The 27436-nt window shown below is 41.8% G+C and overlaps 1 protein-coding gene across 4 annotated transcripts in view; it reads right to left on the bottom strand.

Annotated features, from left to right (window-relative positions):
- The window catches only part of PIK3CB (phosphatidylinositol-4,5-bisphosphate 3-kinase catalytic subunit beta), a 207424-nt gene extending 180261 nt beyond the window's left edge, over positions 1-27163 (bottom strand). Inside the window, exon 1 of one of the 4 annotated variants that reach the window (XM_004762402.3) lies at positions 27031-27163. The gene's annotated coding sequence lies outside the window, so the exon portion shown is untranslated. Of the gene's footprint in view, positions 1-26637; positions 26743-26802; positions 26935-27030 lie in introns of those variants that run through there. The other 3 variants (XM_004762405.3, XM_004762404.3, XM_004762403.3) reach the window with 3 other exon arrangements.
- Positions 27164-27436: the final 273 nt, after the last annotated feature.

Raw genomic sequence — 27436 nt, 5'->3', positions numbered from 1 at the left:
AAACAAGGAACTAAGGAGAAAATCGAATTTTAAGAATGCCTGTTAAGAGGCATCTGGGTGGCTCAGTTGTTAAACTTCTCTGTCTTTGGCTCAGGTCATGATCCTGGAGTCCCGAGATCAAGCCCTGCGTTGGGCTCCTTGCTTGATAAGCCTGATTCTCCCTCTCCCTCTGCCTGCTGCTCCCCCTGCTGCGCACGATCTGTCAAAAAATAAATAAAATCTTTAAAAAAAAAAAAAAAAAGGATTCCTCCTAAATACATCCTAGTTAACTGTGAACCTCTCCTCCATCTCCAGAAATTCAACAAAGCATTCTATTTTGTCAGAAAATGATAAGGAAGAGCAGACAGAAATAACTAGGATATATATGCCTGTAATCCATACATACAAACATCTACATTTATTCCTGTGTCTATCTAAAAAGACCAGCAATTCATAGTGATCTCAGATTCTAATCCAACCACAATGTCATTCAAGGCATATTTACAGCTCTCTTAAAAAAAACTAATAATCTAAAATACACAAAATAGTTACAAAATTCCTAATTCAAACAAAAAACAACTCCACTAACAAATGTTCATTATGTGTTTACAGATTACTTTGTTCTGAGCCCGGGGTTTATAGTCAAAATTCTGCACAGTTAATTGGTTTTGTTTTTTATCCTCCCCCCCCCTTTTTAAGATTTTATCTATTTGACACAGAGAAAGAGATAGTGAGAGAGAGCACAATTAGAGGGGAAGGGAGAAGCAGGCCCCCTGCTGAGCAGAGCCCCCCCCCGGGGGGGGGGCTCTATCCCAAGACCCTGACATCATGACCTGAGCAGAAAGCTTAACAACTAAGCCACCCAGGTGCCCCTATTCTCCCTTTCAATGTGGGTGTTCTTTATTAGAAGTCCAGTTAAGCTCATTTGTTTTTATTTTGTTTGGGTTTTTCCCTTTCCATCCTAATAGATTTAATGTATTTATTTATTTTTTTAAGATTTTATTTATTTATTTGAGAGAGCAAGCAAGAGAGAGCATGAGAGGGAAGAAGGTCAGAGGGAGAAGCAGACTCCTCATGGAGCTGAGAGCCTGATGCAAGACTCAATCCCAGAACCCCGTGATCATGGCCTGAACTGAAGGCAGTTGCTTAACCAACAGAGCCACCCAGGCACCCTATGTATTTATTTTTGATTATGTGAAACATTAATATGGTTCAAAAGTCAGACCTACACAAAAAGATACCTTCACAAAAGTATCCCTCTCTCCATCCCTACTACTTAATTCCTATTCCCTTCCATTCCATACAGTACCCACCTAAATACTATAAGAAATGAATCTCACTAGTTTCTGGACTACCTTCCTTGTGTTTACTCTTGCACAAATGTGGAAATACTTATCTATATTCTTATTTCCCTCTTTTCTTCCATAAAAGGTAACATAGTTATTCTTTTGCACTCTGCTTTTTTCCATTAACTGTATGTCCTGGAAATTACTTTGTATCCGTTCACAGAACTCTTTCACATTCTTTACTTACATCTGCCCTGTACTCCATTGTGTGGATGTACCATTCTTGCTGGGTATTTATATTGTTTCCCATATTTTTTTACAATGCTACAATGTGAACTACTGATATCCTCCTGTTCTGCTCCCCCTCAAACATCATTTCAGACAAAACCAAAAACAAACAAAAAAACTGGCTCTACCTCCAAAACATACCAAACTCACTCAACACTCCCACTGTTTCTGACACAGGCTCAGTCTAAGTCATCATCAGTATTTCTTGGCTGTTTTGCTGCAACACCCTCTTAATCAGTCTCTCTGACTCTTACTCTAGGCTCTCTACAATTCAACTGTGCCTGAGGAATCCAAAATGTACTTTGTAGACCATAAATCAGATAACTCCCAATTCTTTGCTTAAAACATTCCAAAAGCATCCCATTGTAACCCTACCTAAGTGGACCTACATTATCTCCTATCTGTCTATCTCTGCCCTCATCTTCCATGATCTCAGGGTGGTGAGATGGTGTCCTGTGTTAGGCTCTGCACTCACAATGCAGTCTGCTTGAGATTCTCTATCTCTGCCTCTTCTCCTCCACCTGCTTGTGCTCGCTTTCGCTTTTAAAAACACATTTTATTTTTAAATATATTTTAATTTTGAAAACCATATTTTTCAAAATAAAACTTTTAGTGAGAACAGTAATACTGCTTTATATTTCTGCAAATCTCCTTAATGTCTGGCTTAATAGAAGACAGCTAAGGGTGCCTGAGTTTTGGGTCAGGTCATGACTACACGGTTGTGAGAGCAACTCCCACATCATGCCCTACGTCAGCCTCTCCACTTGGTGTGGAATCTGCTTGAGATTCTCTCTCCCTTTCCCTCTGCCTCTGACCTTCCCGCTCATACTCTCTCTCTCTCTCTCTCTCTCAAATAAATAAATAGGGGCACCTGGGTGGCAGAGTCAATTAAGCATCTGCCTCTGCTCGGGTCATGATCACAGGGTCCTGGGACTGAGCCCCACGCAGGGCACCCTACTCAGTGGGACATCTGCTTCTCCCTCTCCCCTCCACTTAAGTTCTCGCTCTCAAATAAATAAGATCTTAAAAAATAATAATAATGGGTGCCTGGGTGACACAACTGGTTGAGCGCCTGCCTCTGGCTCAGGTCAAGATCCTGGAGTCCCCAGATAGAGTTCTGCTCAGGAGGGAGTTTGCTTCTCTCTGCTTCTCTTGTTCTCTCTTTCTCTCAAATAAAATCTTTAAAAAATAATAAAAATAATAAAATAAATAAATCTTTAAAAAAAAAAAAAAGACAACAGCCAGATTCTCATCTCTGTTTCTGTATTCAATCTATTGTGATACCACAAATAATACTGCCTTTGGAAAACTCTTCCACATATTTTTAAGTGAATGAAAGCAAAAACAGCAAATAATGTCTTAAGTTAAAAAACAGTTTTGACCTTACAGATAAATCACGAGCTCAGGGACTACCAGGGTCCCCATACTTTAAGAACTACTGCTACATTCTGTGCTCCCACAATACCCTGATAGGCTCTATCATTTGCACTTGCCACATGGCATCAGAATAATCTGTTCATTTGTCTGTCTTTATCTTAAAGTTCCTTTAGGGCGCCTGGATGGCTCAGTGGGTTAAGCTGCTGCCTTCGGCTCAGGTCATGATCTCAGGGTCCTGGGATCGAGTCCCGCATCGGGCTCTCTGCTCAGCAGGGAGCCTGCTTTCTCCCCTCTCTCTCTCTCTGCCTGCCTCTCTGCCTACTTGTGATCTCTCTCTGTCAAATAAATAAATAAAATCTTAAAAAAAAAAAAAAAAAAAGTTCCTTTAAGCCATGAACCATGAGCCCTCAACCTTGTATCCCCAGAGCCTCACACAGCAAATTCCATATATCCTCTCAATAAACATTCCATGAATAAGTGATAGAGAAAAATAGTCACATACCTTAATATAAAAAGGTGTATGTGAATAAAGTAGATTTCCCATGGCCAGTTCTTTAGCTAACAGAAATGCATAAAAGAAAAATCTTACAGGGGCGCCTGGGTGGCTCAGTGGGTTAAAGCCTCTGCCTTCGGCTCAGGTCATGATCCCAGGGTCATGGGATCGAGCCCCGCATCGGGCTCTCTGCTCAGCGGGTAGCCTGCTTCCTCATCTCTCTCTTCCTGCTTCTCTGCCTACTTGTGATCTCTGTCTGTCAAATAAATAAATAAAATCTTTAAAAAAAAAAAAAAAAAAAAAAGAAAAATCTTACAATATACCCGTAACAATTCCAGAGACAGAATAAAGGATAGATTCAGACTTGGTATGACCACACTAGATTAGACCTTTTCAAAGTTCAGCCCTGAAGGAACAAGAAAAGCAGATTCAAAAAAGTATCTTAGGGGCACCTGTGTGGCTCAGTGGGTTAAGCCTCTGTCTTTGGCTCAGGTCATGGTCTCAAGGTCCTGGGATCGAGCCTCACATCAGGCTCTCTGCTCAGCAAGGAGCCTGCACCTCCCTCTCTCTCTGCCTACTTGTGATCTCTCTTTGTCAAACAAATAAATAAAATCTTAAAAAAAAAAAGTATCTTAAACTGTAAACAAACACCCACTGCTCCAGTCTTCTGACAAAAAGAAGTATCCACTTCCTCCGCAACAAGACAATTTAACCACTGTTTAAAAAAAAAAAAAAAAAAAGGCAGGGAGGAGTGTTGGGTGTCTAGGTAGAGAGAGTGCCAGTTACCGAAGACTAACAATGAAACAGGTATTCTCAGCTTATGAATTTCTTGAAATTTTGTCAATCAAATTAGAATACGAAAAAACATTTTTTCCTGTATTTATTTGCATTGTTTTTTAAATCAATGCCACCTTACATTTCTAAAAATGAACATCACCCTCCCAATCGAATTAAACAGTATCATAACAGTACTGAAGATAGGACACATATGTCTGCCCAGCACCTTGATGCTCAACCATTATGTCTAGGTTCATCCATTATTTGGATATGCAAAGTACCTGCACCAAGGAAAAAGAGATCCTTCTGCAGTAAGACCTAGGATGGGACTGGGATGGGATGTTATGCAATCAAGACAAAGGGAAAAGCTCTTGGAACAATTCTCAGGAGTTAAGGGGAAAGTCAAGGCAGAGCTAAAGGAACTTGGCGCTCTAGGGGAGCAGCCTGTACACCCTAGAGTGATGGCCTCCTTCTCTAGGTCTTACTCTATACCATAAAACGAAACTCTAAAACACAGAGGCTCTCTCCCACACTTTTCAGGAAGTCTTGGTAGCTTACATGCCCAAGAAAGTCCCAACCTCTTGGCAGAACACATCTAACATTCCAAAGGTCTGAATTTTGACTACAGTCAGCTCACTAGCATTTCACATATTGGCAAGCATTCAATTAATGTTAAATCACCTAAAATAAATGGGTTAACACTGTTACTATATTTTCTAGAAAAGTAAACAGGAACAGAAGTAACCTGACAAATTACTTGATCTCTTATGGAGAAAAAGCCATGTGAGTATTAGAAAATAATAATCATCAAAATAATTTCCTAGCCCCTATTATAAAATTTTATAAAAGCAGAAGTCTTAAACTTTTAGTACTTAAAATCACAAAATAGGGGCACCTGGGTGGCTCAGTCATTAAGCTTCTGCCTTCTGCTCACATCATGATCCTGGGGTGCTGGGACAGAGCCCCACACTGGGCTCTCTGCTCAGCAGGAAGCCTGCTTTTCCCTCTCCCACTCCCCCTTTCTTATGTTCCCTCTCTCACTGTGTCTCTCTCTGTCAAGTAAATAAATAAAATCTTTTTAAAAAAATAAAAATAAAATCACAAAATATTTTTGCATTAGTGACACAACTTGTAAATACAGAACCATTCTAAGACATTCACTCTGGCATAACCTTAGAACATTGTTCATAGAGCTGTAATATAATGGTTTAGAAAATAACTTTTCTTATTTTCCAGTTCTCTTGTCACAGAAGAGAAAGTATTATCCATTAGGTTCATTTATGCTTTATATTACCTATTCAAAGAGCCTTCTATGGCTTTTAAATAGATATAACATTATACTCATGTGATTAATCTCACCAACTGTTAAGAACAGCTCTACAGGGGCACCTGGGTGGCTCAGTCAGTTAAGTGTCTGCCTTCAGCTCAGATAATGATCCCAGGGTCCTGGGACTGAGACTTGCATCTGGCTCTCTGCTAAACAAGGAGTCTACTTCTCTCTCTCCCTGCAGCTCCACCTGCTTGTGCGCGCTCTCTCTCTCTGTTAAATAAAATCTTAAAAAAAAAAAAAAAAAAAGAACAGCTCCACAAAATAAATGAAAATCTGACCATTAAATGCAAGATTCACAATTCCTTAAGAATTCTTTTTTTTTTTTTTAGATTTGATTTATTTATTTGAGAGAGGGAGAGAGCAAGAGAGCAAGAGGGAGAGGGAGAAAAACAGACTACCCACAGAGCAGAGAGCCCAACACAAAGCTCAATCCCAGGACCCTGACATATTGCTGGAGCAGAAGGCAGGTGCTTAACCAACTGCATAACCCAGGCACCCCTCCTCAGGAATTCTTTTTCTTTCCTAGGTATAGTGTAAGCAGCCTTTAGCAAACTCATTAAGTATAAAGAATATCAGCATTTGGAAATCCACTTCCCATTTTATTTGTATTTTTATTTAAGATTTTATTTATTTATTTATTTATTTGACAGAGAGAGAGAGAGACAGAGAGATCACAGGCAGAGAGAGGGGGAAGCAGGCTCCCTGCTGAGCAGAGAGCCCGATGCAGGGCTCGCAGGGCTCGATCCCACGACCCTGGGATCATGACCTGAGCTGAAAGCAGAGGGTTTAAACCCACTGAGCCACCCAGGCGCCCCTCCACTTCCCATTTTAAAAGGATTCTTCCTGGGGCGCCTGGTTGGCTCAGTATAAAGCCTCTGCCTGGGAGCGGGCTCTCTGCTCAGCAGGGAGCCTGCTTCTTCCTCTCTCTCTGCCTGCTTCTCTGCCTACTTGTGATCTCTGTCATATATAAATCAATAAAATCTTAAAAAAAAAAAATAACAGGCACCTGGGTGGCTCAGTGGGTTGAGCCTCTGCCTTCAGCTCAGGTCATGATCTCAGGATCCTGGGATCAAGCCTCACATCAGGTTTTCTCCTTGGTGGGGAGCCTGCTTACCCCTCTCTCTCTTCCTGCCTCTCTGCCTACTTGTGATCTCTCTGTCAAATAAATAAATAAAATCTTCATAAATAAATAAATAAAATGATTCTTCCTTCCCCTTACCAAAAAAATCAGAATTTCCTTAATTAGATCAGCAGAGCAACAGTTTCTATATTGACTAAGAGAAAGATGGATTAACATAACATTATAAACACATCAGTGCTTTGTTTATAAAACCTTCAGTGGTTTTTCAGGCTTGAAAAGAAACCTACCAGAGAACCACCGTTGTACTCATCCAGCCACATGATTACTAAACATGCTCAGCAGACAGAGGAGCCCTAGGAATGACTAAACTGACATCCTATCTGGTTAAGGCTGGAACTGAAGAGAAGACTGAACTCTAGAGAATCTGGCACCTGTTTATTCAAAATTACTCTGGAGGGAGTAAGACTTGAAAAGAGACCAATGGAAGGTAAAGAGCTGGAATGGCCAGAAGAAAAATAAACTTGACATTAGGGAACTAGTAAGAAGACTGGCAATTTCTGGGATTACCCTGGAAAACAAGTGGACTGGCCAGTGATGATGCTGAACATGCTGGACACTGAAAAACACGATCATCAAAACACAAGAAAGTGGGACATTACAGGGATCCCTAGGCAAAGAAACAGAGGCTTACTTTTTACAATAAATTTTCAGACTTTCAAGCTTTATACTATATGTAATCATTCCAAAACTCCTATAGCTCTTTGTGGAAGTGCCCTCAAACACATAAATTATATCCTTACATACAGATGTGTTAATCACTATTCTGAATTTGAGCCATTTATTACAGTATGTCTATCTGCCCTCCCTGTTTCTTTCAGTGGTCATAATTCATACATTAGATCATACAGAATCTGAACCAAATGTTTCAAAGTAAAACCTAAACCTTATTTATTCAAGGGCGCCTGGGTGGCTCAGTTGTTGACGGTCTTCCTTTGGCTCAAGTCATGATCCCAGCGTTCTGGGACTGAGCTCCAGATCAGGCAGGCTCCCTGCTCAGTAGGGAGCCTGCTTCTCCCTCTCCAGCTCCCCCTGCTTGTGTTCCCTCTCTCTGTCAAATAAACAAAATACTTTAAAATAATAATAATAAGGGTGCCTGGGTGGCTCAGTCACTGAGTGTCTGCCTCCGGCTAAGGTCATGGTCCCAGGATCCTGGGATCCAGCCCCACATCCAGCTCTGCTCGGTGGGAAGCCTGCTCCCCCCTCTCCCACTACCCCTGCTGGCGTCCCCTCTCTGGCTGTGTCTCTCTGTGTCAAATAAATAAAATATTTTAAATAATAATAATAAATCTTATTTATTCATTACTTGAATGAATGCTTGAATGGGCTAAAGATGAAAACCTGAAAGTCTACTAATAGGGGGCTGGTCAGGTACATTATGGTATATCCACATAAGGGAAGGTTCTACTTGTAACTATAACAAAACAAAACAAAACAAACAAAAAGTCCTGGGGCGCCTGGGCAGCTCAGTTGGTTAAGCGTCCAACTCCTTTGGTTTCAGCTGGTCAAGATCTCAGGGTTAGAGCCCCAAGCCCCGCATAAGGTGGAATCAGCCTGGGATTCTCTTGCTTCTCCCCCACCCTGCACAAGCACATTCTATCTCCTCCCTCTCTCTCTCTAAAATAAGTAATATTTTTAAAAAAGTCTTTTAAAATTTGGAGGCGCCTGGGTAGCTCAGTGGGTTAGGCCTCTGCCTTCGGCTCAGGTCATGATCCCAGGGTGCTGGGATAGAGCCCTGCGTTGGGCTCTCTGCTCAGCAGGGAGCCTACTTCCCTTCCTCTCTCTCTGACTACTTGTGATCTCTGTCAAATAAAATCTTTTAAAAAAAAATTAAAATTTTAAAAAAGTCTTTAAAATTTTGGAAAGATTACAATAAAAAAAATTAGAAAAGGGGCACCTGGGTGGCTCAGTGCGTTAAAGCCTCCGCCTTCAGCTCAGGTCATGATCCCAAGGTCCTGGGATCAAGCCCCGAGTCAGGCTCTCTGCTCAGCAGGGAGCGTGCTTCTCCCTCTCTCTCTTCCTGCCTCTCTGCCTACTTGTGATATTTCTCTGTCAAATAAATAAATAAAATCTTTAAAAAAAAGGAAAAATAATAATCTTCTAAACAATATCTAAACTATAGAGCTCCTATTTCCTAATTTTCAGTTTTATTTAAAAGTACAGTCATCAGGGTCACGTGGGTGGCTCAGCTGATTAAGCATCCAACACTTGATCTCAGCTCAGGTCTTGATCACAGGGTCCTGAGTTCAAGCCCCACACTGGGCTGCACAATGGGCTGCACACTGGGCATGGAGCCTACTTTAAAAAAAAAAAAAAGTGCAGTCATCAAAGTATGTTGCTGGAGATGAACCTTGTTACAAAGAGAGCATTAACTTATCTTTGCAGGCAACCATAAGTCTTCTGAACCAAAATACATATCCAGGCTAAAAAGTCAATGCACAAAGATAAAATGAAGATTCTAGTAAACCAGTGGCCCAATTCAAACCTGATGATGGGGCAACTTACAAGTAAAACTCATTACTTATAAAGTATTTGAGCCAGAATGTATACAAAATAAAAAGTAAAGGGCACACTATCTAGAAGAAGAGATAAGCATACTAACACAAAAGCTATTAAATAACAGCATAAGTCAAGATCAGAGCTCGTAATTCATGATTCAGTCTGATCAGAGGATAAAGTCAGGGGGGCGGGAAGGCTGACTTTGTGGCTTCCCAATACCCACTGCCTCCAGCCTACACACAGCCATCCAGCCATCTTCATCCCAGAATTCCCTTTGGTGAACCCTGAAATGCTCCCAACTATCTAAAATGCAATCCCTGTGGGGCACCTGGCTAGCTCAGTTGGTGGAACATAGGACTCTTGATCCTGGGGTTGGGAGTTCAACTCCCATGCGGTGTGAAGAGAGTTCCTAAAAATAAAATTAAAAAAAAAAAAAAAATTACTCCCTCTGCCTGGCAGTCCAGTGTAAACAATGAACTAGCAAGGTCAAGTTATAGCTCCAGTTCATCCATTATCATGACCTTGGGAAAATTCCATTAACTTCCATTTTCTGACTTATAAACTTACATAAGATCTTTAAGTCCATTTCAGCTATAAATTACACTTGGTCAAGCAATTCATACCTTAAAACTGCTCAGCTTTAGTTCCAGAGAAACAACTCTCCAAGTTTCTTCCAACAAGGTCCCATATGGCCCCCTGCCTCCCTGTTGGCACTCATCCTACACATGTCCTACTCACTCTATTCTCTCCAACTATACATAGCCTCCTTTGAGTTTCTCCAAGACCCCAGCCACCTTCCCATCAAAGTTTTCCCATGCACTGTACCACCAAATCCCACCTATTCTAGGGGTACTCAGTCATGTCAGACCCAATGGTCCCTTTTTTAGAATAAGAAGTATTTCGTAACAACCTCTTTACCTCACTGAAATAAAATTTATAAATAATACAAACAAAACATAATTTTAAATAATTATATGTATGTATATGTTATATACAGTCCAAACTATATTATAAAGGAGAAATAAAAGGAAGATAATTTAGTACAAAATAATACAGATACCAATCGTAAATGCCCTGGTACAATTATCAGAAGGAAGTGGAACAGCATAATACTATTATTTTTCATAACAAACCTTAGAGGACTATTTGACCATTCAAAACATACGTATGAAAGACTAGCCTAATTTATAAAAACAACAAAAAATTAGTAATCAAGAAATCTGAGTACCAATAACAGTTTTGCTGATAATAAGCCTAAAATCACTCCTAATATTTTTATTTAAGTTTTTATTTAGGTAATCTCTACACCCAGTGCGGGGCTGGAACTCATGACCCCAAGATCAAGAGTTCCATGTTCTCCAACCGAGCCAGCCAGGCACCCCTTTTACAAAATTTTTTAATGTCAGGCAACCCTCTCGGGTCCCCTTCCTCTTTGAGAACTTTGTACTATATTCCTCAATAAGCTTTACTATCACTCAATAAACTCTGCTTTGCTGTCCACCCAAATAATAATAATAATGTCATTTCACCTGTCTGGCCCTCAGTTCCAGTCTGGGTGAAGAGTGCACACAAGGGTGGCACCGTCACTAGGCAGTGATCAAGCAGGTGGAACTCCCAAGCTTACTTCAACCAGAACAGCAGCTCAGCTAGGATTTGTTTACATACTGCAGCTAGCTTCTGTTCACATAAGCCTTCCCTATTACTCCTTGTATGATAAAAGGGACTGTGGCAATTTCTTATAAAACTAAACAGTAAATACCAGACAAGGTGGCAATTGCACTCTTAGGCAATTTATCAGAGAAAGGAACATTTCTGTTCACACAAAAAATAAACCATACTTCTTTTATTCGTAATAGCCCCAAACTGAAAACAATCCAAATCCAAACAAAACAATTTTAAAAAGCTGATTGGAGCCAAAAAACAAACAGAACATTTCAGGAACCAACCTCTTTCTAAAAGACAACATATGAGAGTTTACTGTTTTTTTATGCCTCTTGGATTAACTGAGAAACCATTCTTTAAAATATACATATGGCAAAATACCTGAGATTAAATAAAGTAAGGCAACTCAACGTGTTCCGTAAAATTCTGTGGGAGACTCATCTAGATTCATCTAGACTGGATTTTAGGATAGAAGTACTCTGAATATGAAACTATCTCTTTTCCAACACTCCAATTCTACATATGATTACTTTTCTCCTTACTTTAGGTTTAGATATAATAATACACAGTATTAGTTCAAATGAATGTAAGATATAATAGGAACTGAGAAAAACCATAAAAAGTAAAATGTAGGACTAATTTCCAAATTTTGCTAAATTTATCCCATAATTTCATACTCCTTTTAAAATTCTTGCTAATGATACTAACAGCTAAACTCGCTTTAAAATTTACACCATTTGGGGCGCCTGAGTGGCTCAATTGTTAAGCGTCTGACTTCAGTTCAGGTCATGAACTCAGGATACTGAGATCGAGCCCCGCATCAGGCTTCTCGCTCCTCAGGAAGCCTGCTTCTCCCTCTCCCACTCCCCCTGCTTGGTGTTCCCTCTCTTGCTATGTCTCTCTCTTGTCAAATGAATAAATAAAATCTTTAAAAAATTTTAAAAAGTAAAAAATTAAATTTACACCATTTCCCTCTCTCTGCCAATACTTTAAGAGTTTAATACACAGCAAAATGTTAACAACCTGGGGCGCCTGGGTGGCTCAGTGGGTTGGAGCCTCTGCCTTTGGCTCAGGTCATGTTCCCGGGGTCCTGGGATCGAACCCCGCATCAGGCTCTCTGTTTGGCAGGGAGCCTGCTTCCCGCTCTATCTCTGCCTGCCTCTCCATCTACTTGTGATCTCTGTCAAATAAATAATAAAATCTTTAAAAAAATATATATTAACAACCAGATGATATACAGAAGAAAAACCTAGGTCATGGACAATCTCCTGATTAACAACCCTAATATATAGCAAAACACATTTACTAATGGAATCTAAAAAGAAAACAGAATTATTCAGCAAAAAAGAAAGTAATGACACATGCTACAATACAGATGACCTTAAAAACATTATGCTAAGTCAAAGAAGCCAATCACAAAAGACTTTGTATTATATGGTTCCATTTATATGAAACGTCCAAAAGAGGAAGTTCTATAGAGACATAAAATAGATGAGTCATTGCTTAGGGCTGGGGACATGGATGGACTTGAACAGTGATAGCTAAACGGTTATTTTTTTTTAATTATTTATTTATTTATTTGACAGAGAGAGATCACAGCAGACAGAGAGAGAGAGAGGGAAGCAGGCTCCCCGCCAAGCAGAGAGCCCGATGCGGGACTCGATCCCAGGACCCTGAGATCATGACCTGAGCCGAAGGTAGCGGCTTAACCCACTGAGCCACCCAGGTGCCCCTAAACGGTTAATTTTTTGTAGGGATAAAAAATTTTCTAAAATCAATTTTTTTAAAAAACTGGTATAGGAGGGGCTCCTGGGTGGCTCAGTGGGTTAAAGCCTCTGCCGTTGGCTCAGGTCATGATCCCAGGGTCCTGGGATCGAGCCCCGCATCGGGCTCTCTGCCCAGCAGGGAGCTTGCTTCCTCCTCTCTGCCTGCCTCTCTGCCTACTGGTGATCTCTCTCTCTGTCAAATAAATAAATAAAATCTTTTAAAAAAATAAAAACTGGTATAGGAATATACAAAAAACTACTGAATTACACATGTTCAATGGATAAATTGTACAGTATGTTAATCATGTGTGTATATGCATATGCATATATATGTATACATATACGTATATGTGTGTATATGCATATGTACATATACATATGTGTGTATGTATATGTACATATATACATATATGCATGTGTGTGCATATATGTAAATAAAATCAACAAAGCTGTTCCCCCCAAAAATTGAGAAAAACCTCTCACCACTTCTATTCATCATAGTACTAGAAGTTCTAGCCACAGCAATCAGACAACAAAAAGGAAATAGAAGGCATCCAAATTGGTAAGGAAGACGTAAAACTGTCACTATTTGCAGATGACATGACAGGACATACAGAAAACCCTAAAGACTCCACCAAAAAAACTAATGGAACTGAAAAATTCAGTGAAGTTGCAATATACAAAATCAAGATATGCAAATATGCTGCATTTCTAGATACTAGCAACAAAACAGCAGAAAGGAGAGATGCCTGGGTGACTCAGTCGGTTAAGCATCTGCCTTTGGCTCAGGGTCATAATCCCACATCACATTTGGCTCCTTTCTCAGTGGAAAGCCTGCTTTTCCCTCTGCCTGCCGCAAACCCTGCTTGTGCGTTCTCTGACAAATAAATAAAATCTTTTAAAAAATACAGAAGAGGGTCACCTGGGTGGCTCAGTGGGTTAAGCCTCTGCCTTCAGCTCGGGTTATGATCTCAGGGTCCTGGGATTGAGCCCCGCATCGCATCGGGCTCTCTGCTCAGCAGGGAGCCTGCTTTCCCCATTCTCTCTGCCTGCCTCTCTGTCTACTTGTGATTTCTCTGTCAAGCAAATAAATAAGATCTTTAAAAAAAAATTTTAATAAAAATAAATAAATAAATAATACAGAAGAAAGGAAAATTTACAATCCCATGTACAAGTATACCAAAAAGAACAAAATAACTAGGAATAAATTTAACCAAAGAGATGAAAGACCAGACCTATACTCTCAAAACTATAAAACACTGAAAAAGAAATCAGATGACACAAATAAATGGAAAGATACACCTGCTTACAGACTGGAATAATACTGTTAAAATGTCCATACTACCCATACTACTCACAGCAATCTACAGATTCAATATGATCCCTATCAAAATACCAACAGTATTTTTTGCAGAACATGAACAAATAATCCTAACATTTGTACAGAATCACAAAAGAACCCAAATAGCCAAGGCAATCTTGAGAAAGAATAAAGCTGGAAATATTAAAATCCCAGACATCAAACTATACTACAAAGCTATAGTAATCAAAACAACACGGTACAGGCACAAAAACAGACCTACAGATCAATGGAATAGACCAGCAAGCCCACAAATAAACCTATACTTACACGGTCATTTAATGTACAACAACACACAAAAAATATAATAGGAGAAAGACAGTCTCTTCAAAAACTGGACAGCTACATACAAAAAATGAAACCAGCCACTTTCTTACACCATATATAAAAACAAACTCAAAATGGACTAAAGATGTAAATGTGAGACCTGAAACCATAAAACTAAACATAAGCAATAATCTCTTGAATATCAACCTTGGAAGTATTTTTCTGGATCTGTCTCCCCAGGCAGGGAGACAAAACCAGTATGAACAACTGGGACTACCTCAAACTAAAAAGCTTTTGCACAGCAAAGGAACCCATCAACTAAACAGAAAGGCAACAATGAGTGGGAAAGATACCTGCAAATGATATATTTGACAAGGGGTTAATTTCCAAAATCTATAAAGAACATCGGGCACCAGGCTGGCTCAGTCAGTGGAGCAACTCCTGATCTTGGGTCATGAGCTCAAGTCCCACATTGGGCACAGACCTTATGTAAAAAAAAATGAATAAATACAAATTTTAAAAAACAAAATATATAAAGACCTTCTAAACTCAACACCTAAAAACAAACAATCCAATCAGAAAATGGGCAGAGAGGGTGCCTGGGTGGCTCAGTTGGTTAAGCCTCTACCTTCAGCTCAGGTCATGATCCAAAGGGTACTGGGATCTAATCAGCAGGGATTCAGCTTCTCCCTCTGCCCTCCTGGTCTCCGCCACCCCTACCTGCACCCCCAACCCCCCACTCGTGCTCACATAAACACGCACTCTCTCCCTGTCAAATAAAATACATATATATTTTTTAATATAAATAAAAAATAAAAACTAGGGGCGCCTGGGTGGCTCAGTGGGTTAAGGCCTCTGCCTTCGGCTCAGGTCATGATCCCAGCGTCCTGGGATCGAGCCCCACATCGGGCTCTCTGCTCAGCAGGGAGCCTGCTTCCTCCTCTCTCTCTGCTTACTTGTAATCTCTGTCTGTCAAATAAATAAATAAAGATCTTTAAAAAAAATAAAAAATAAAAACTAGTAATAGTAGTATTCTACACATACTGTGACCACATCTTTTTTGTTTTTTTTTTTAACTTTGCCCATTTATATGGAAAAATCATTCCATATCAGTACATACAAACTTTCCTTGTGTCTTGCTGGCTCAGCCAGTAGGATGTGCGATTCTTGATCTTAGGGTCCTGAGGGGGAGCTCCATGTTGAGGGTAGAGAAAAAACCTTCCTCATCTGTTTCATGGCTACAGAGCATTCAATCACATGAGTGTATTACTTTTTTAAGCCAATGCCCTCCTGAGGAACATTTAAGTTACTTTAAAATTTTGCCATTATAGGCAAAATGGGTTTGCCTATAATGGGCGCCTGGGTGGCTCAGTGGGTTAAACCTCTGCCTTCAGCTCAGGTCATGATCTCAGGGTCCTGGGATCAAGCCCCACATTGGGCTTTCTGCTTAGCAGGGAGCCTGCTTCCTCCCCTCTTTCTCTCTCTCTCTCTCTCTCTCTGCCTACTTGTGATCTCTGTCAAATAAATAATATCTTTAAAAAACAAAAACAAAAAAAATGTTGCCATTATAGGAGCACCTGGGTGGCTCAGTCAGTTAAGAATCTGACTCAAGATTTTAATTCGGGGGCGCCTGGGTGGCTCAGTGGGTTAAGCCACTGCCTTGGGCTCAGGTCATGATCTCAAGATACTGGGATCGAGTCCCACATCGGGCTCTCTGCTCGGCAGGGAGCCTGCTTCTCTCTCTCTCTCTCTCTGCCAGCCTCTCTACCTACCTGTGATCTCTGTCAAATAAATAAATAAAATCTTTAAAAAAAAAAAAAAAGACTTTAATTCAGGTTATGATCCCATGGATCCTGGGATGGAGCCCCACATCAGGCTCCCCACTCAGCGGGAAGCCCGCTTCTTCCTCTCCCACTTCCCTACTTGTGTTCCCTTTCTTGCTGTGTCTCTGTCAAGTAAATAAATAAAATCTTAAAAAAAAAAAATTAAAGAAGAATAATTTTTTAAAAAAGATTTAAAGAGTTATTTTTTTATTTGAGAGACAGAAAAAGAACGCACACACAGGAACCCATGGGAAGGGAATCAGAGGGAGAAGGAGAGAGTTTCAAGCCGACTCCACTGTGGGTGCAGAGTCCAATGAGAGGCTTGATCTCAGGACCCGGAGATCACCACTCCAGCCAAAACCACAAGTCGGACACTTAACTGAGCTGCCCAGGCACCCCTGCAGAGTTAAGTTTTAGCTAACAAATTTTAATTTTTGTTCTGATAACCTAAGAACAGCAATTTTCAATGATTTCTAAAGCCTAGCGAATTATTTTAATAGTACCTAAACACAAGACCTACAATAAATCAGTAGTTCAAGAATACACAATGTCAGGCAGCTCTTTCTGCCCACAGTTCCTGTCCCCATACTTTAACACAAACACATTTTTGGAACGCCTGGGTGGCTCAGTCAGTTAAGTGTCTGCCTTCACCTCAAGTCATAATCCTAGGGTTGAGTCCCACATCAGATTCCCTGCTCAGTGGGGAGCCTGCTTTTCCCTCTCCCTCTGCTGCTCCCCCAATTGTGTTCCCTCTCTCTGTCAAATAAATAAAATCTTTTAACAAAAGCACATTTGGGGGTGCCTGGTGGCTCAGTGGGTTAAAGCCTCTGTCTTCAGTTCAGGTCATGATCTCAGGGTCCTCGGATCCAGCCGTGCATCAGGCTCTCTGCTCAGCGGGGAGCCTGCTTCCCCCTCTCTCTCTGCCTGCCTCTCTACCTATTTGTGATCTCTGTCAAGTAAATAAATAAAATCTTAAAAAAAAAAAGCACATTTTGCACCCAACCCCCCCCCACAATGTTAAAGGACCATGTTTCAACTAATCAATAGAAATTACTGTGTAACTACATGTATGTAACTTGTCAGAGGTAGTAGTGGGTGGCCTGGCTACAAAAACTGAGCATCTCTTATTTGGAATTGCAGTTTTTTGGTTTAATTCCTACAAAAATTGTCAATAAGCTAAATCAGTAAATAAACATTAAGGAAAACTTCAAATTGCATTAAAGTTATAATTCTGAAATACTTATAATCCTTAATACTCACTATTAAATCATGAAAGCTCAAGAATCATTTGAACTAGTAGAGCACAAATATCTCAAAATGGAATTTGACCTCTTGCTGACAGTCCCCTCCAATTTCTTCCAGTGGCTCAGCAGGTAAGGAATTCATGGAATTCAGGTCTTCAGGGTCTAGTAAGCACTGTGGTTAAACCACCCAGTCAACACCAAATTATGTAGGGCAATGCCTGTTCATTATCTAGCTCCTTTGACCCCTCCTATCCTTTCCTACTTCACAACGGCCAATACTTCTAAATGGTAGAAGGAGATAGATATGAAATCAGCATATATTATAAATTAGTTATTAGAAATGCAAGGAAAAACTATGCTCAGGAATGTGGTTAAACTGCAGTTTAAATAAAGCTTCTGGATTACGCATGGATTTCTTTTAATCCACATAATCCTCCTCCTGAAGGCATGGATAATCAGGATTTCCCTTTAAGTTTGCCTGGTGGTCTCCCAAGTGACTAAAGCACCCAGGAAGGACAACCTACAGAGTCAGAGACGAGCCCATCAGTTCTTCCTGAGCTTACACTAGAGGACTATGAGCTGCACATCTGGCTCGAGCAATACCACAATACAGGGGACCATCCAGAATAACACTCTTTATTTCACCAGTAAATACACCCAGTTAAAGGGTCAACCAGTAATAATCTCAAGTGAGCCACTTTAAATACGCAGGAAATAAGGAGGTTGTTGGTAGAGAGGTGGGGGAGAAATATATCCTGGAGCCAGGACTCAGAATAAGGATTTATGAATTTTGTATGTAAATGATGGAGTTTTTAGATTATTAACTGCTTTAGGCTGGAACTAATATAATAGGATGACTGAAAGCTATATTAGCAATATACTTCGGGTATACAGATAGCATATCCTCCTCTCAATCCCTACAGAAATTGAATAGCTGAAACAATTTTAAGTGCTGGGAAAAAAATAGATAGGTTAGCAGAAAGTGACAATGCTAGAGAGAAACGAGGGAGAAAAACTGAAACTTTATAACATAAGCCTTGATAAAATTAATCTCTAGCTAACCCTGCAACAGCAGTAAAGAGGAAGTCTAGATTTACCAAAGAGAGATAAGTGGGTATGTGATGCCACCCATTATTATTTTATCAGACTTAGTCCCCAAATTCTTTGTTAGATGGTCCCTATTGTAACTTGACATTATCGGATTAGTCTCCCTTCATAGGTTCCAGAAGTTACACAATAATTTTTTTAAATTCAAAGCCTTTATAAACATCCTGTATCTACAAAGATAATTACTTTATTGCATATTGAAGACTGGAGTGATCTCACTTATATTTCCAGAAGAACACCAACAATTAGGGTGATCATGGGGCTGCCTGGGTGGCTCAGTGGGTTAGTTAAAGCCTCTGTCTTCAGCTCAGGTCATGATCTCATGTCAAGATCTTAGGGTACTCGGATCGAGCCCCGATTCGGGCGCTCTGCTCAGCGGGCAATCTGCTTCCCCCTCTCTCTCTGCCTGCCTCTCTGCCTACTTGTGATCCCTGTCTGTCAAATAAATAAATAAAATCTTTAAAAAAAAAAAAAGAAAAAAAATTAGGGTGATCAATCATCCACTGATTCCAGTGCTAACATATTCTAGCCATGAAAATTTTTTTCCTTAAAAAACAAATAACCAGGGTGCCTGGGTGGCTCAGATGGTTAAGTGTCTGCCTTCGGCTCAGATCATGATCCTGGGGTCCTGGGACTGAGCCCCGCATCGGGCTCCCTGCTCAGCGGGAAGCCTGCTTCTCCCTCTCCCTCTCCTGATGCTTGTGTTCCCTCTCTCACTGTGTCTCTCTCTCGTCATATAAATAAATAAAATCTTTTTTAATAAATAAATAAATAACAAATAACCCCCGGGATGCCTGAGCAGCTCTGTCAGTTAAGTGTCTGCCTTTGGCTCAGGTCATGATTCCAGCGTCCTGGGATCCTCTGACAGCAGGGAGCCTCCTTTTCCCTCCGCCTGCAGCTCTCCCTGCTTGTGTTCTCTCTGACAAATGAATACATAAAATCTTTTTTAAAAATAAATAAATAAATAACAAATAGCCCCAAGTGTTATGAATAGGGAAGAAGGGGACTACAAAGGGGTAACACAAGGTTATTATCTGGGGTGTCAGAATTGTTTTATATACTGTTAGTGGTGGCTGCAATTACAAAAATCTATGTGTGTGTTAACTCAGGACTATACATGAAAGAAATTGAGTTCTGACAAACCAAGAAACAACCTTTTTTTTTTTTCATATTTTACTTATTTGATAGAGGGAGAGAGCGAGCAAGCACACAAGCAGGACTTCTTGCCAAGCAGGAAGCCCAATGTGGGGCCTGATCCCAAGACCCTGGGATCATGACCTGAGCCAAAGGCAGATGCTTAACTGGCTGAGCCACCCAGATGCCCCCAAGAAACCAACTTTTAACTATACAGACCAAACTTATGGTTACCAGAGAGGAGGGGGTGGGGGGTGGGGGAAATAGGTAAAGGCGATTAAAGAGTAAACTAATTAATTAAAAAACCAATTAAAAAAAGTAAACTTATCATGATGAGCACTGAGTAATGTATAAAACTGTTGAATACTTTATACTGTATACCCCAAACTAATATAACACTGTATATTAACTGTACTGGACCTTTTTAAAAACTAATTTAAAATTTTTGAGATTTACTGTGTATAAAAGTTTTTAAATTCAACATCACCCCTTTTAGAAATGTCTTTTTAGGGGCGCCTGGGTGGCTCAGTGGGTTAAAACCTCTTCCTTTGGCTCAGGTCATGATCATGGGGTCCTGGTATTGAGCCCCGAATCGGGCACTCTGCTCAACAGCGAGCCTGCTTCCCCCTCTCTCTCTGCCTGCCTCTCTGCCTACTTGTGATCTCTCTCTGTGTCAAATAAATAAATCTTTAAAAAAAAAAAAAAGAAGAAGAAGAAGAAGAAAGAAAAAGAAATGTCTTTTTATCAAAATCTCTTTAGTCATCTAAAAAAAAAAGTCTGTTGAAAAAGAAAGGTCTAAATTAGATACACAATCTGCATTATCAGAGCAACTGGAGCAAACACACTATATACACCCAACTACACATCTAATCCCTTTCATTTTCCCTCTCTCAAACAGAAGCTTGTGACTCAGAACTATTTAACCTGGAGATAATAACATAAAAGCAACCATGGAATACACAGTGGAACAACAACTTAAAAAGGAAATAAGCCAGTCTAAAGGGAAAGCTAGACCCAATGGCTAGAAAATCCAGGAAGACAAACCTTGACTAGGAGTAAGGAGAAAAGCCTCTCACAAAGCATTCCAGCAGACATTAAGACTACTGAAGGCTCATAGGCACTCCTTAGAAAAACAACCCATACCAATCATGGAACAGAGAAAGAGCAGTGGGAAGAATATCCAAGTGACAAAGTTTGGGAAGGGAAGTGAGAAGAGGCGCAGTAAGGGATGTTGTCCCATACAAGCCTAAAAATCAATGACATTCTCTATCTTCCTTTTCTTCTGCTCTTCTACCAAATGTTCAGTCAGTATCATTATTCCAGTCTAGGATTTTCTCCTCCAATATATTTTTCCTAGTATTTCTACTTTGACAACGGAATTACACACTTTTAATTTTTCCATACCCTTCTTTTCATACTTCCAAGTTTTTAGGGCTACAAAACAGGTCTAAAGTGGGGGTAAAAGTCCTAAGTTTACCTCCCTCCTTCTACAATTTGATGAAGTTCTCAAATGAGCAGTTAAAACAAATCAAATGAGGGGCACCTGGCTGGCTCAGTTGGTGGAGCATGCAACTCTTGATCTCAATATTATTGACTTGAACTCAGTATTGTTAACAAATAAATAAGAAAATAAGCAAGATAATTAGCAGATAATGCAGGTATAAAGAGTGTGGATTTACTTCTTAGTGTAGATCCCCCACATAAGTGTAGAAATTACTTAAAATTAAAATCTTAAAAAAAAAGAGGAGTGTCTGGATGGCTCAGTCAGTTAAGCCTCCAACTCTTTTTTTTTTTAAGATTTTATTTATTTATTTGACAGAGAGATATCACAAGTAGACAGAGAGGCAAGCAGAGAGAGAGAGAAAGAGGAAAGCAGGTACCCTGCTGAGCAGAGAGCCCAATGCGGAACTCGATCCCAGGACCCTGGGATCACGACCCGAGCCGAAGGCAGAGGCTTTAACCCACTGAGCTACCCAGGCACCCAAGCATCCAACTCTTGATTTTAGCTTAGGTCATGGTCTCAGGGTCATGGGATCGAGCCCTGTGTGGGGCTCCACACAGAGCAGGGAGTCTGCTTGAGATTCTCCCTCTCTCTCTCCTTTTGTCCCTCTCCCAGCTCATGTTCTCTCCCTCTCAAATAAATAAATCTTTAAAAAAAAAAAAAGTAAGAAAAGAAAAGAAACCAAATGATAGGGACTTATCCCCCAGATACGGTAATTCCAAATCAAATGGTTCAGAGGCTGGATATACAGGAGCAGGATGTCAGATTTTTTTTAAATAGTGTAATTGAAATAAAAATATCTGTTCTCTAAAAAATTTCAATTGCTACCCTAAAGGATTTGGTATGTAATACTGGATGAAACTACCATACTCTAGAGCCAATCCCCATCCCCCACCCCCCAAAGAACAAAATTTAATGTCTCTCAAAAGAACCAAAAAAGCCTGTTAAGCCCATTAGGTTCTTTATTTACAAAAACACTAATGAACAAGGACACAATGAGTAAAATTCACATTTGCTATCAATGGCTTAATGTCTAAATGCTTAGCCTTTTCAGGAGGTACAACACCTTAACCAAGACTGAAGGAGTAATACCTAAACAGAATAACTCTATGCCCTCTGATTACTCCTTCATTTGCACAAATCTGGGACCAATAAAGGTAGTTTGTTCAGTATATACTGCACCTGCAATCAAAAGATTGTGATTTATTTCATTCACACATTCGTTCATTCAACATAAGTTAAATGTTTCAGACATTGTTCTGATAACGAAGCATATACCACGGTGGGGGACGGGCAGTTGGGTGACTCAGTCAACCCGTTAAGGGACTGAACTTTTGATCTCAGCTCAGGTCTTGATATCAGGCACCTGTGTTCTAGCACTGCTGGGCATGGAACCTATATTAAAAAATAAATAGGGACGCCTGGGTGGCTCAGTTGGTTAAGCAGCTGCCTTCGGCTCAGGTCATGATCCCAGCGTCCTGGGATCGAGTCCCACATTGGGCTCCTTGCTCAGCAGGGAGCCTGCTTCTCCCTCTGCCTCTGTCTGCCATTCTGTCTGCCTGTGCTCGCTCTCTCCCTCTCTCTCTGATAAATAAATAAAATCTTAAAAAATAAATAAATAAATAATTTTTAAAAAATAACCATAGGGAACACAAACAAGAATCTCCCCCTCAGGGTTTAGAGTATGCTGGAGGAAAAAAGACCATAAGCAAATAAATAAGAAAATAAGCAAAATAATTAGAAGATAATGCAGGTATAAAGAGTGTGGATTTACTTCGTAGTGTAATGAAAAGCCATTGAGGCAGGAAAATGAGTAAATATCACTCTGGCAGCTGTTTGAAATAGTAAAGCAAGACCAGAGGCAAGGAGACCAGTTAGGAAGCCACTGCCCAAGAATAATGGGGGTGGTAGCAATTCAAAGTGAAGTAAATACACTTGACATGTATTTTGGGGGCTCCTGGGTAGTTCAGTCAGTTCAGGGTCTTACACTTGATTTCAACTCAGGTCAGGATCCCCACCTTGGGCTCCTGCTGAGCCTGTAGCCTGTTTAGGATTCTCTCTCTCCCTCTCTCTCTGCCCTCCCCAGTCTGCACACTTCTGTGCTCTCTAGCAATCTCTCAAAAAAAAAAAAAAAGAAAGAAAGAAAGAAAAAAGGTATTTGGAGCTAAAATTAACAGGGTTTGCTGAAGGACTGATTGTGTGGGGGATGGGGGAACAGTGAAGGGGACAAATTAAGGATGACCACCATATTTTTCACGTAAGGATGGTGAAGTTCGGGGGCAGAAGGGTGCTCTTACGAAATGGAGACTTCTGAGGAAGGAATGGGTTGAGGAACAGAAATCAAGAGCTCCACTCTGAACATGTTCAGTTTAAGATGCCTATAGACAAATGGAGTGAAGATACCACACAGGCAGTAAAGGAAATCTGAAGTTCAAGACTGAAGATGAAAATGTGAGAGTCGGGACGCTTGGGTGGCTCAGTTGGTTGGACGACTGCCTTCGGCTCAGGTCATGATCCCAGAGTCCCGCATCGGGCTCCCAACTCCACGGGGAGCCTGCTTCTCTCTCTGAACTTCTCCTCGCTCATGTTCTCTCTCACTGTCTCTCTCTCTCAAATAAATAAATAAATAAAAATCTTAAAAAAAAAAAAAGAAAATGTGAGTCAACAGCACATTGACAGTGGACATAAGAGCACCCAGAAAGAGTGCAAGTAGAAAAAAGTAGAAGAGAGATGTCTGGGTGGCTCAGTGGATTAAAGCCTCTGCCTTCAGCTTTCGTCCTAATCCCAGGGTCCTGGGATTGAGCCTCTCCCATCGGGCTCTCAGCTCGGCAGGGAGCCTGCTTCCTCCTCTCTCTCTCTCTCTCTGCCTACTTGTGATCTGTCTGTCAAATAAATAAATAAAATCTTTTAAAATATAAAAAATAAAATAGAGACAGTGAGAGTGAGAGAGATCACAGAGGAAGAGGGAGAAGCAGACCGTCACTGAATAGAGAGCTTGATGCAAGGGTTGATCCCGAGTCCCTGAGACCACGACCAAAGGCAGATTAGCTTAACAGGCTGAGTCACCAAGGCGACCCTAGAGCATACAACTCTTGATCTCAGGGTCATGAGTTCAAGCCCCATGTTGAGCACAGAGATTACTTAAAAAACGTTTTTAGGGGCGCCTAGGTGGCTCAGTGGGTTAAGCCTCTGCCTTCGGCTCAGGTCATGATCTCAGGGTCCTGGGATCGAGCCCCACCAGAGAGCCCGCTTCCCCACCCGCCCCACTCTCTGCCTACTTGTGATCTCTCTGTCAAATGAATAAATAAAACTATAAAAATATATATTTAAAAAAATGTTTTTAATAAGTAGAGGTAATGGGGGGGGCGACTGGGTGGCTTGGTGGGTTAAAGCCTCTGCCTTCAGCTCGGATCATGATCTCAGGGTCCTGGGATTGAGCCCCACAACTGGCTCTCTGCTCGGCGGCAAGCCTGCTTCCTCCTCTCTCCCCCTTTGCCTGCCTCTCTGCCTACTTGTGATCTCTGTCTGTCAAATAAATAAATAAAATCTTTAAAAAAAAAAAAAAAGTAGAGGTAAAGGCTTGGAAGCACTAAGGCATTAGGAGGTTTTTCAGTCAAATACTCTACCCCTGAGCTATATACCCCCAGGCATTAGGATGTTTTGAATTCAGGAAGAGAAAGAAAAAATCAACAAAAGAAAGAGTGAGGGAAGGAAAACCATAAAAGCGTAGTAATCTGAAAGGTTCTTCTATATAACGTGATTCTCTAGTCCACCACCACCCCCAAACCTTGTGACACACACCCACTCACACTCTATAAATAAAAAGACTGAGGCCCAAAAAGACTGAGTGACATCCTCAAAGCCCCAGCTAATAGGAACCCAAGTCCAGGCCTAGAATGAAGCAAGACGTGACTTCTGATCCCTGGCCTTTTCACAGAGGCTAGCAATGCTTCTACTTTCAGGTCACCAGTCTGAATGAAGTTAGACAACAGGGAAGACCAAAATTTGGGAAGAACATAACTTACAAGGCTTAATTTTATTTTTTTCTACGTATTTTGTTCACATTCAAAAACAAGCTGAATCAAAGCCTTTATGGATGGGTCTCTAAAGAAAACTAGGAAACATGAAAGAGAGGTACAAAATGGCTATAAATTAATGGGTTAAAGCCTCTGCCTTCAGCTCGGCTCATGATCTCAGGGTCCTATGATCCAGCCCCACAACGGGCTCTCTGCTCAGCAGGGAGCCTGCTTCCCCCCTCTCTCTATGCCTGCTGCTTTGCCTACTTGTGATAATAAATAAATATTTTAAAAGCCAATTCAATTTTCTATAGTTCTAAAACACACCCTGAAGGTGGAAGACTCTCAACAGAGAATGAATCAGGGTGTGTAAAACAAGAGGCTTTTTTCAGTCATTTTTGCTTTAGTAAATACAATTTCAGTTTGTTTTTTGTTTTTTTTTTTTTAAGTTATTATTTGAGAGAGAGATGAGGAAGAACAGAGGGAAAGGGATCAGCAAACTGTGTGTGAGCGCAATGGGGGGCTTGATACCAGGACCCTGAAATCATGACCGGAGGAGGAACTCAAGAGTGGGATGCTCAATCAACTGAGCCACTCAAGCACCTCTGCAATTTTGGTTATTAAAGTTTAAGATTTTTACTTGTTTTCACACTTACCTTCTGAAACTAAGATCTTTATCCTGACCACTCTCTCTTAAGCTACATTATGATGACTTAAACAGTTCTGCTTTTACCATAAAAATCTTGCAGCATTGCATAAAAATCCCCAAATGATTAATGAACTGCTGAGAATTCTGACTCCTTAAAGATGATTTTATTAGGAATCATATTTCCAAACATTTATTCAGGGCTTCAAAATAAGTACTCATCTAACTTAATTATGATGACTTCACCACACACTAACACTGCCCACAATGATGTTTACAAAAGCACTTGTCACTCCCTTTGGATGTAGCAAGGCAGAAAAAGGAGTCTGTTTCCAGACTCCTCATGTGTTTATACTATGTAACAAGCGACAGTTAAGTGTCACTTAAGATTATTTAAACAGCAAAGCACTTCCAGTTTGTGTGTCCCACCATCTTCCATCTTAAGCGAATCTAAAATCCATTCGGTCTTATTTACTACAATTTCCACTCAGCGCCTGAGACAGGTATCCCAAGCCAACTCAGCGAGAGAGACTGCATGATTCTAGGGTGGGCAATATTTTGGCCCCTGGAAGAGAACAGGATCCAATATGAAGAAACTCCAGTGGAGGTTATTGCAACAACAGAACAGTTCGGAAATAAATGTGCCCCAAACGTACTCCCGCAGCCAGGAATCAGCAACAGCTAACCAGAAAAGATGCTGCACCAGGACTGCTCCTAAGAGCCTACCACGTACCGAGCGCGGGCTGATCGGTCCTGCGCATCATCCTGTCCTAGCCTCAAAACAACCCTGTGAAGTACGTATTCCTATTCCCATTAACGAATCAGGAGACTTGGGCCCAAGGCCCCAAGGCTGGTCGGTGGAAGCGCTGGGATTTGAAAACACGCCCGTACCCCAACAGCCCAGGATCTCCGCCCCTAAAATGCGCTTCAATGTAAAAAGGCACCTGAGGGTCTGAGAGCCCCGGGGGTGTCCGCATAGGCTGAGGAGAGACGAGAGCGAGGGCGCCGCCTCTCCACAGAGGGCCCCTCAGGAACGCCACCAGAAGCACCAGCGGCCCGGGGCGCTCGGTCGGGACTCGGCCGCCCAGAGGCCGGGAAGCGCCTCTCACCTCAGAGAGCCCCGGGAGGGCCGCAGTCGAGCGAGGCGCCCCCGCAGGCCGGCGGACCGGTGTCCTCCGCGCCGGCAGGAAGCGCGCAGCGGGGACACAATTCGGTGGCGCCAGAGGCTGAGGCAGGCAAGAGCGCGCCGCCCGCCCGCGCGGGGGCACCTCACCCGCCGCCGCGACCGCGTCGCCACTCAGCTGCGCCGCATCCGGGTCCCGCGCCGCCGCTCTCACCTGCCCGGTGCTCCGCCGCCGCCTACTCCTGGCTCCGGGGACACGGTCAGCAGCCCAAGCCACCGCGACCATGCAGCTGCGGTGCCCTCATCCCCGCCTCTCTCGGTCGCCTCCCGCCTGCCCCGCGCGGCGCTACACCGGCCAGCCACCCACAGCCATGGCCCGCTCCACCACAGCCACCGCCGCCGCACCGACCGACGGAGCACGCGCGCGCCGCCGCCGCGTGCGGGCGCGCGCGCACCTCCCAGGCCGGCCTCCCAGCAGCCCTCGCCCCGCCCCCTGCGCCACTCGGACCAATCCCCGGTCCTTCAGCGGCCGCCGCCAGACCCGCGGGACTGGCCCCGCAGGGGAGGACGCCGCACCGTCGCCTCGTCGTCTCCAGCTGCCTTTAGGGCCAGGCAGGTCC

Source organism: Mustela putorius, unplaced genomic scaffold (assembly GCF_011764305.1).
Source record: "Mustela putorius furo isolate JIRA1106 unplaced genomic scaffold, ASM1176430v1.1 tig00003834_pilon_pilon_pilon, whole genome shotgun sequence".
Classification (NCBI taxonomy): Eukaryota; Metazoa; Chordata; class Mammalia; order Carnivora; family Mustelidae; genus Mustela; species Mustela putorius.
Note: the sequence above shows the minus strand (reverse complement) of the source record. Positions and strands in the feature narration are given on the sequence as shown.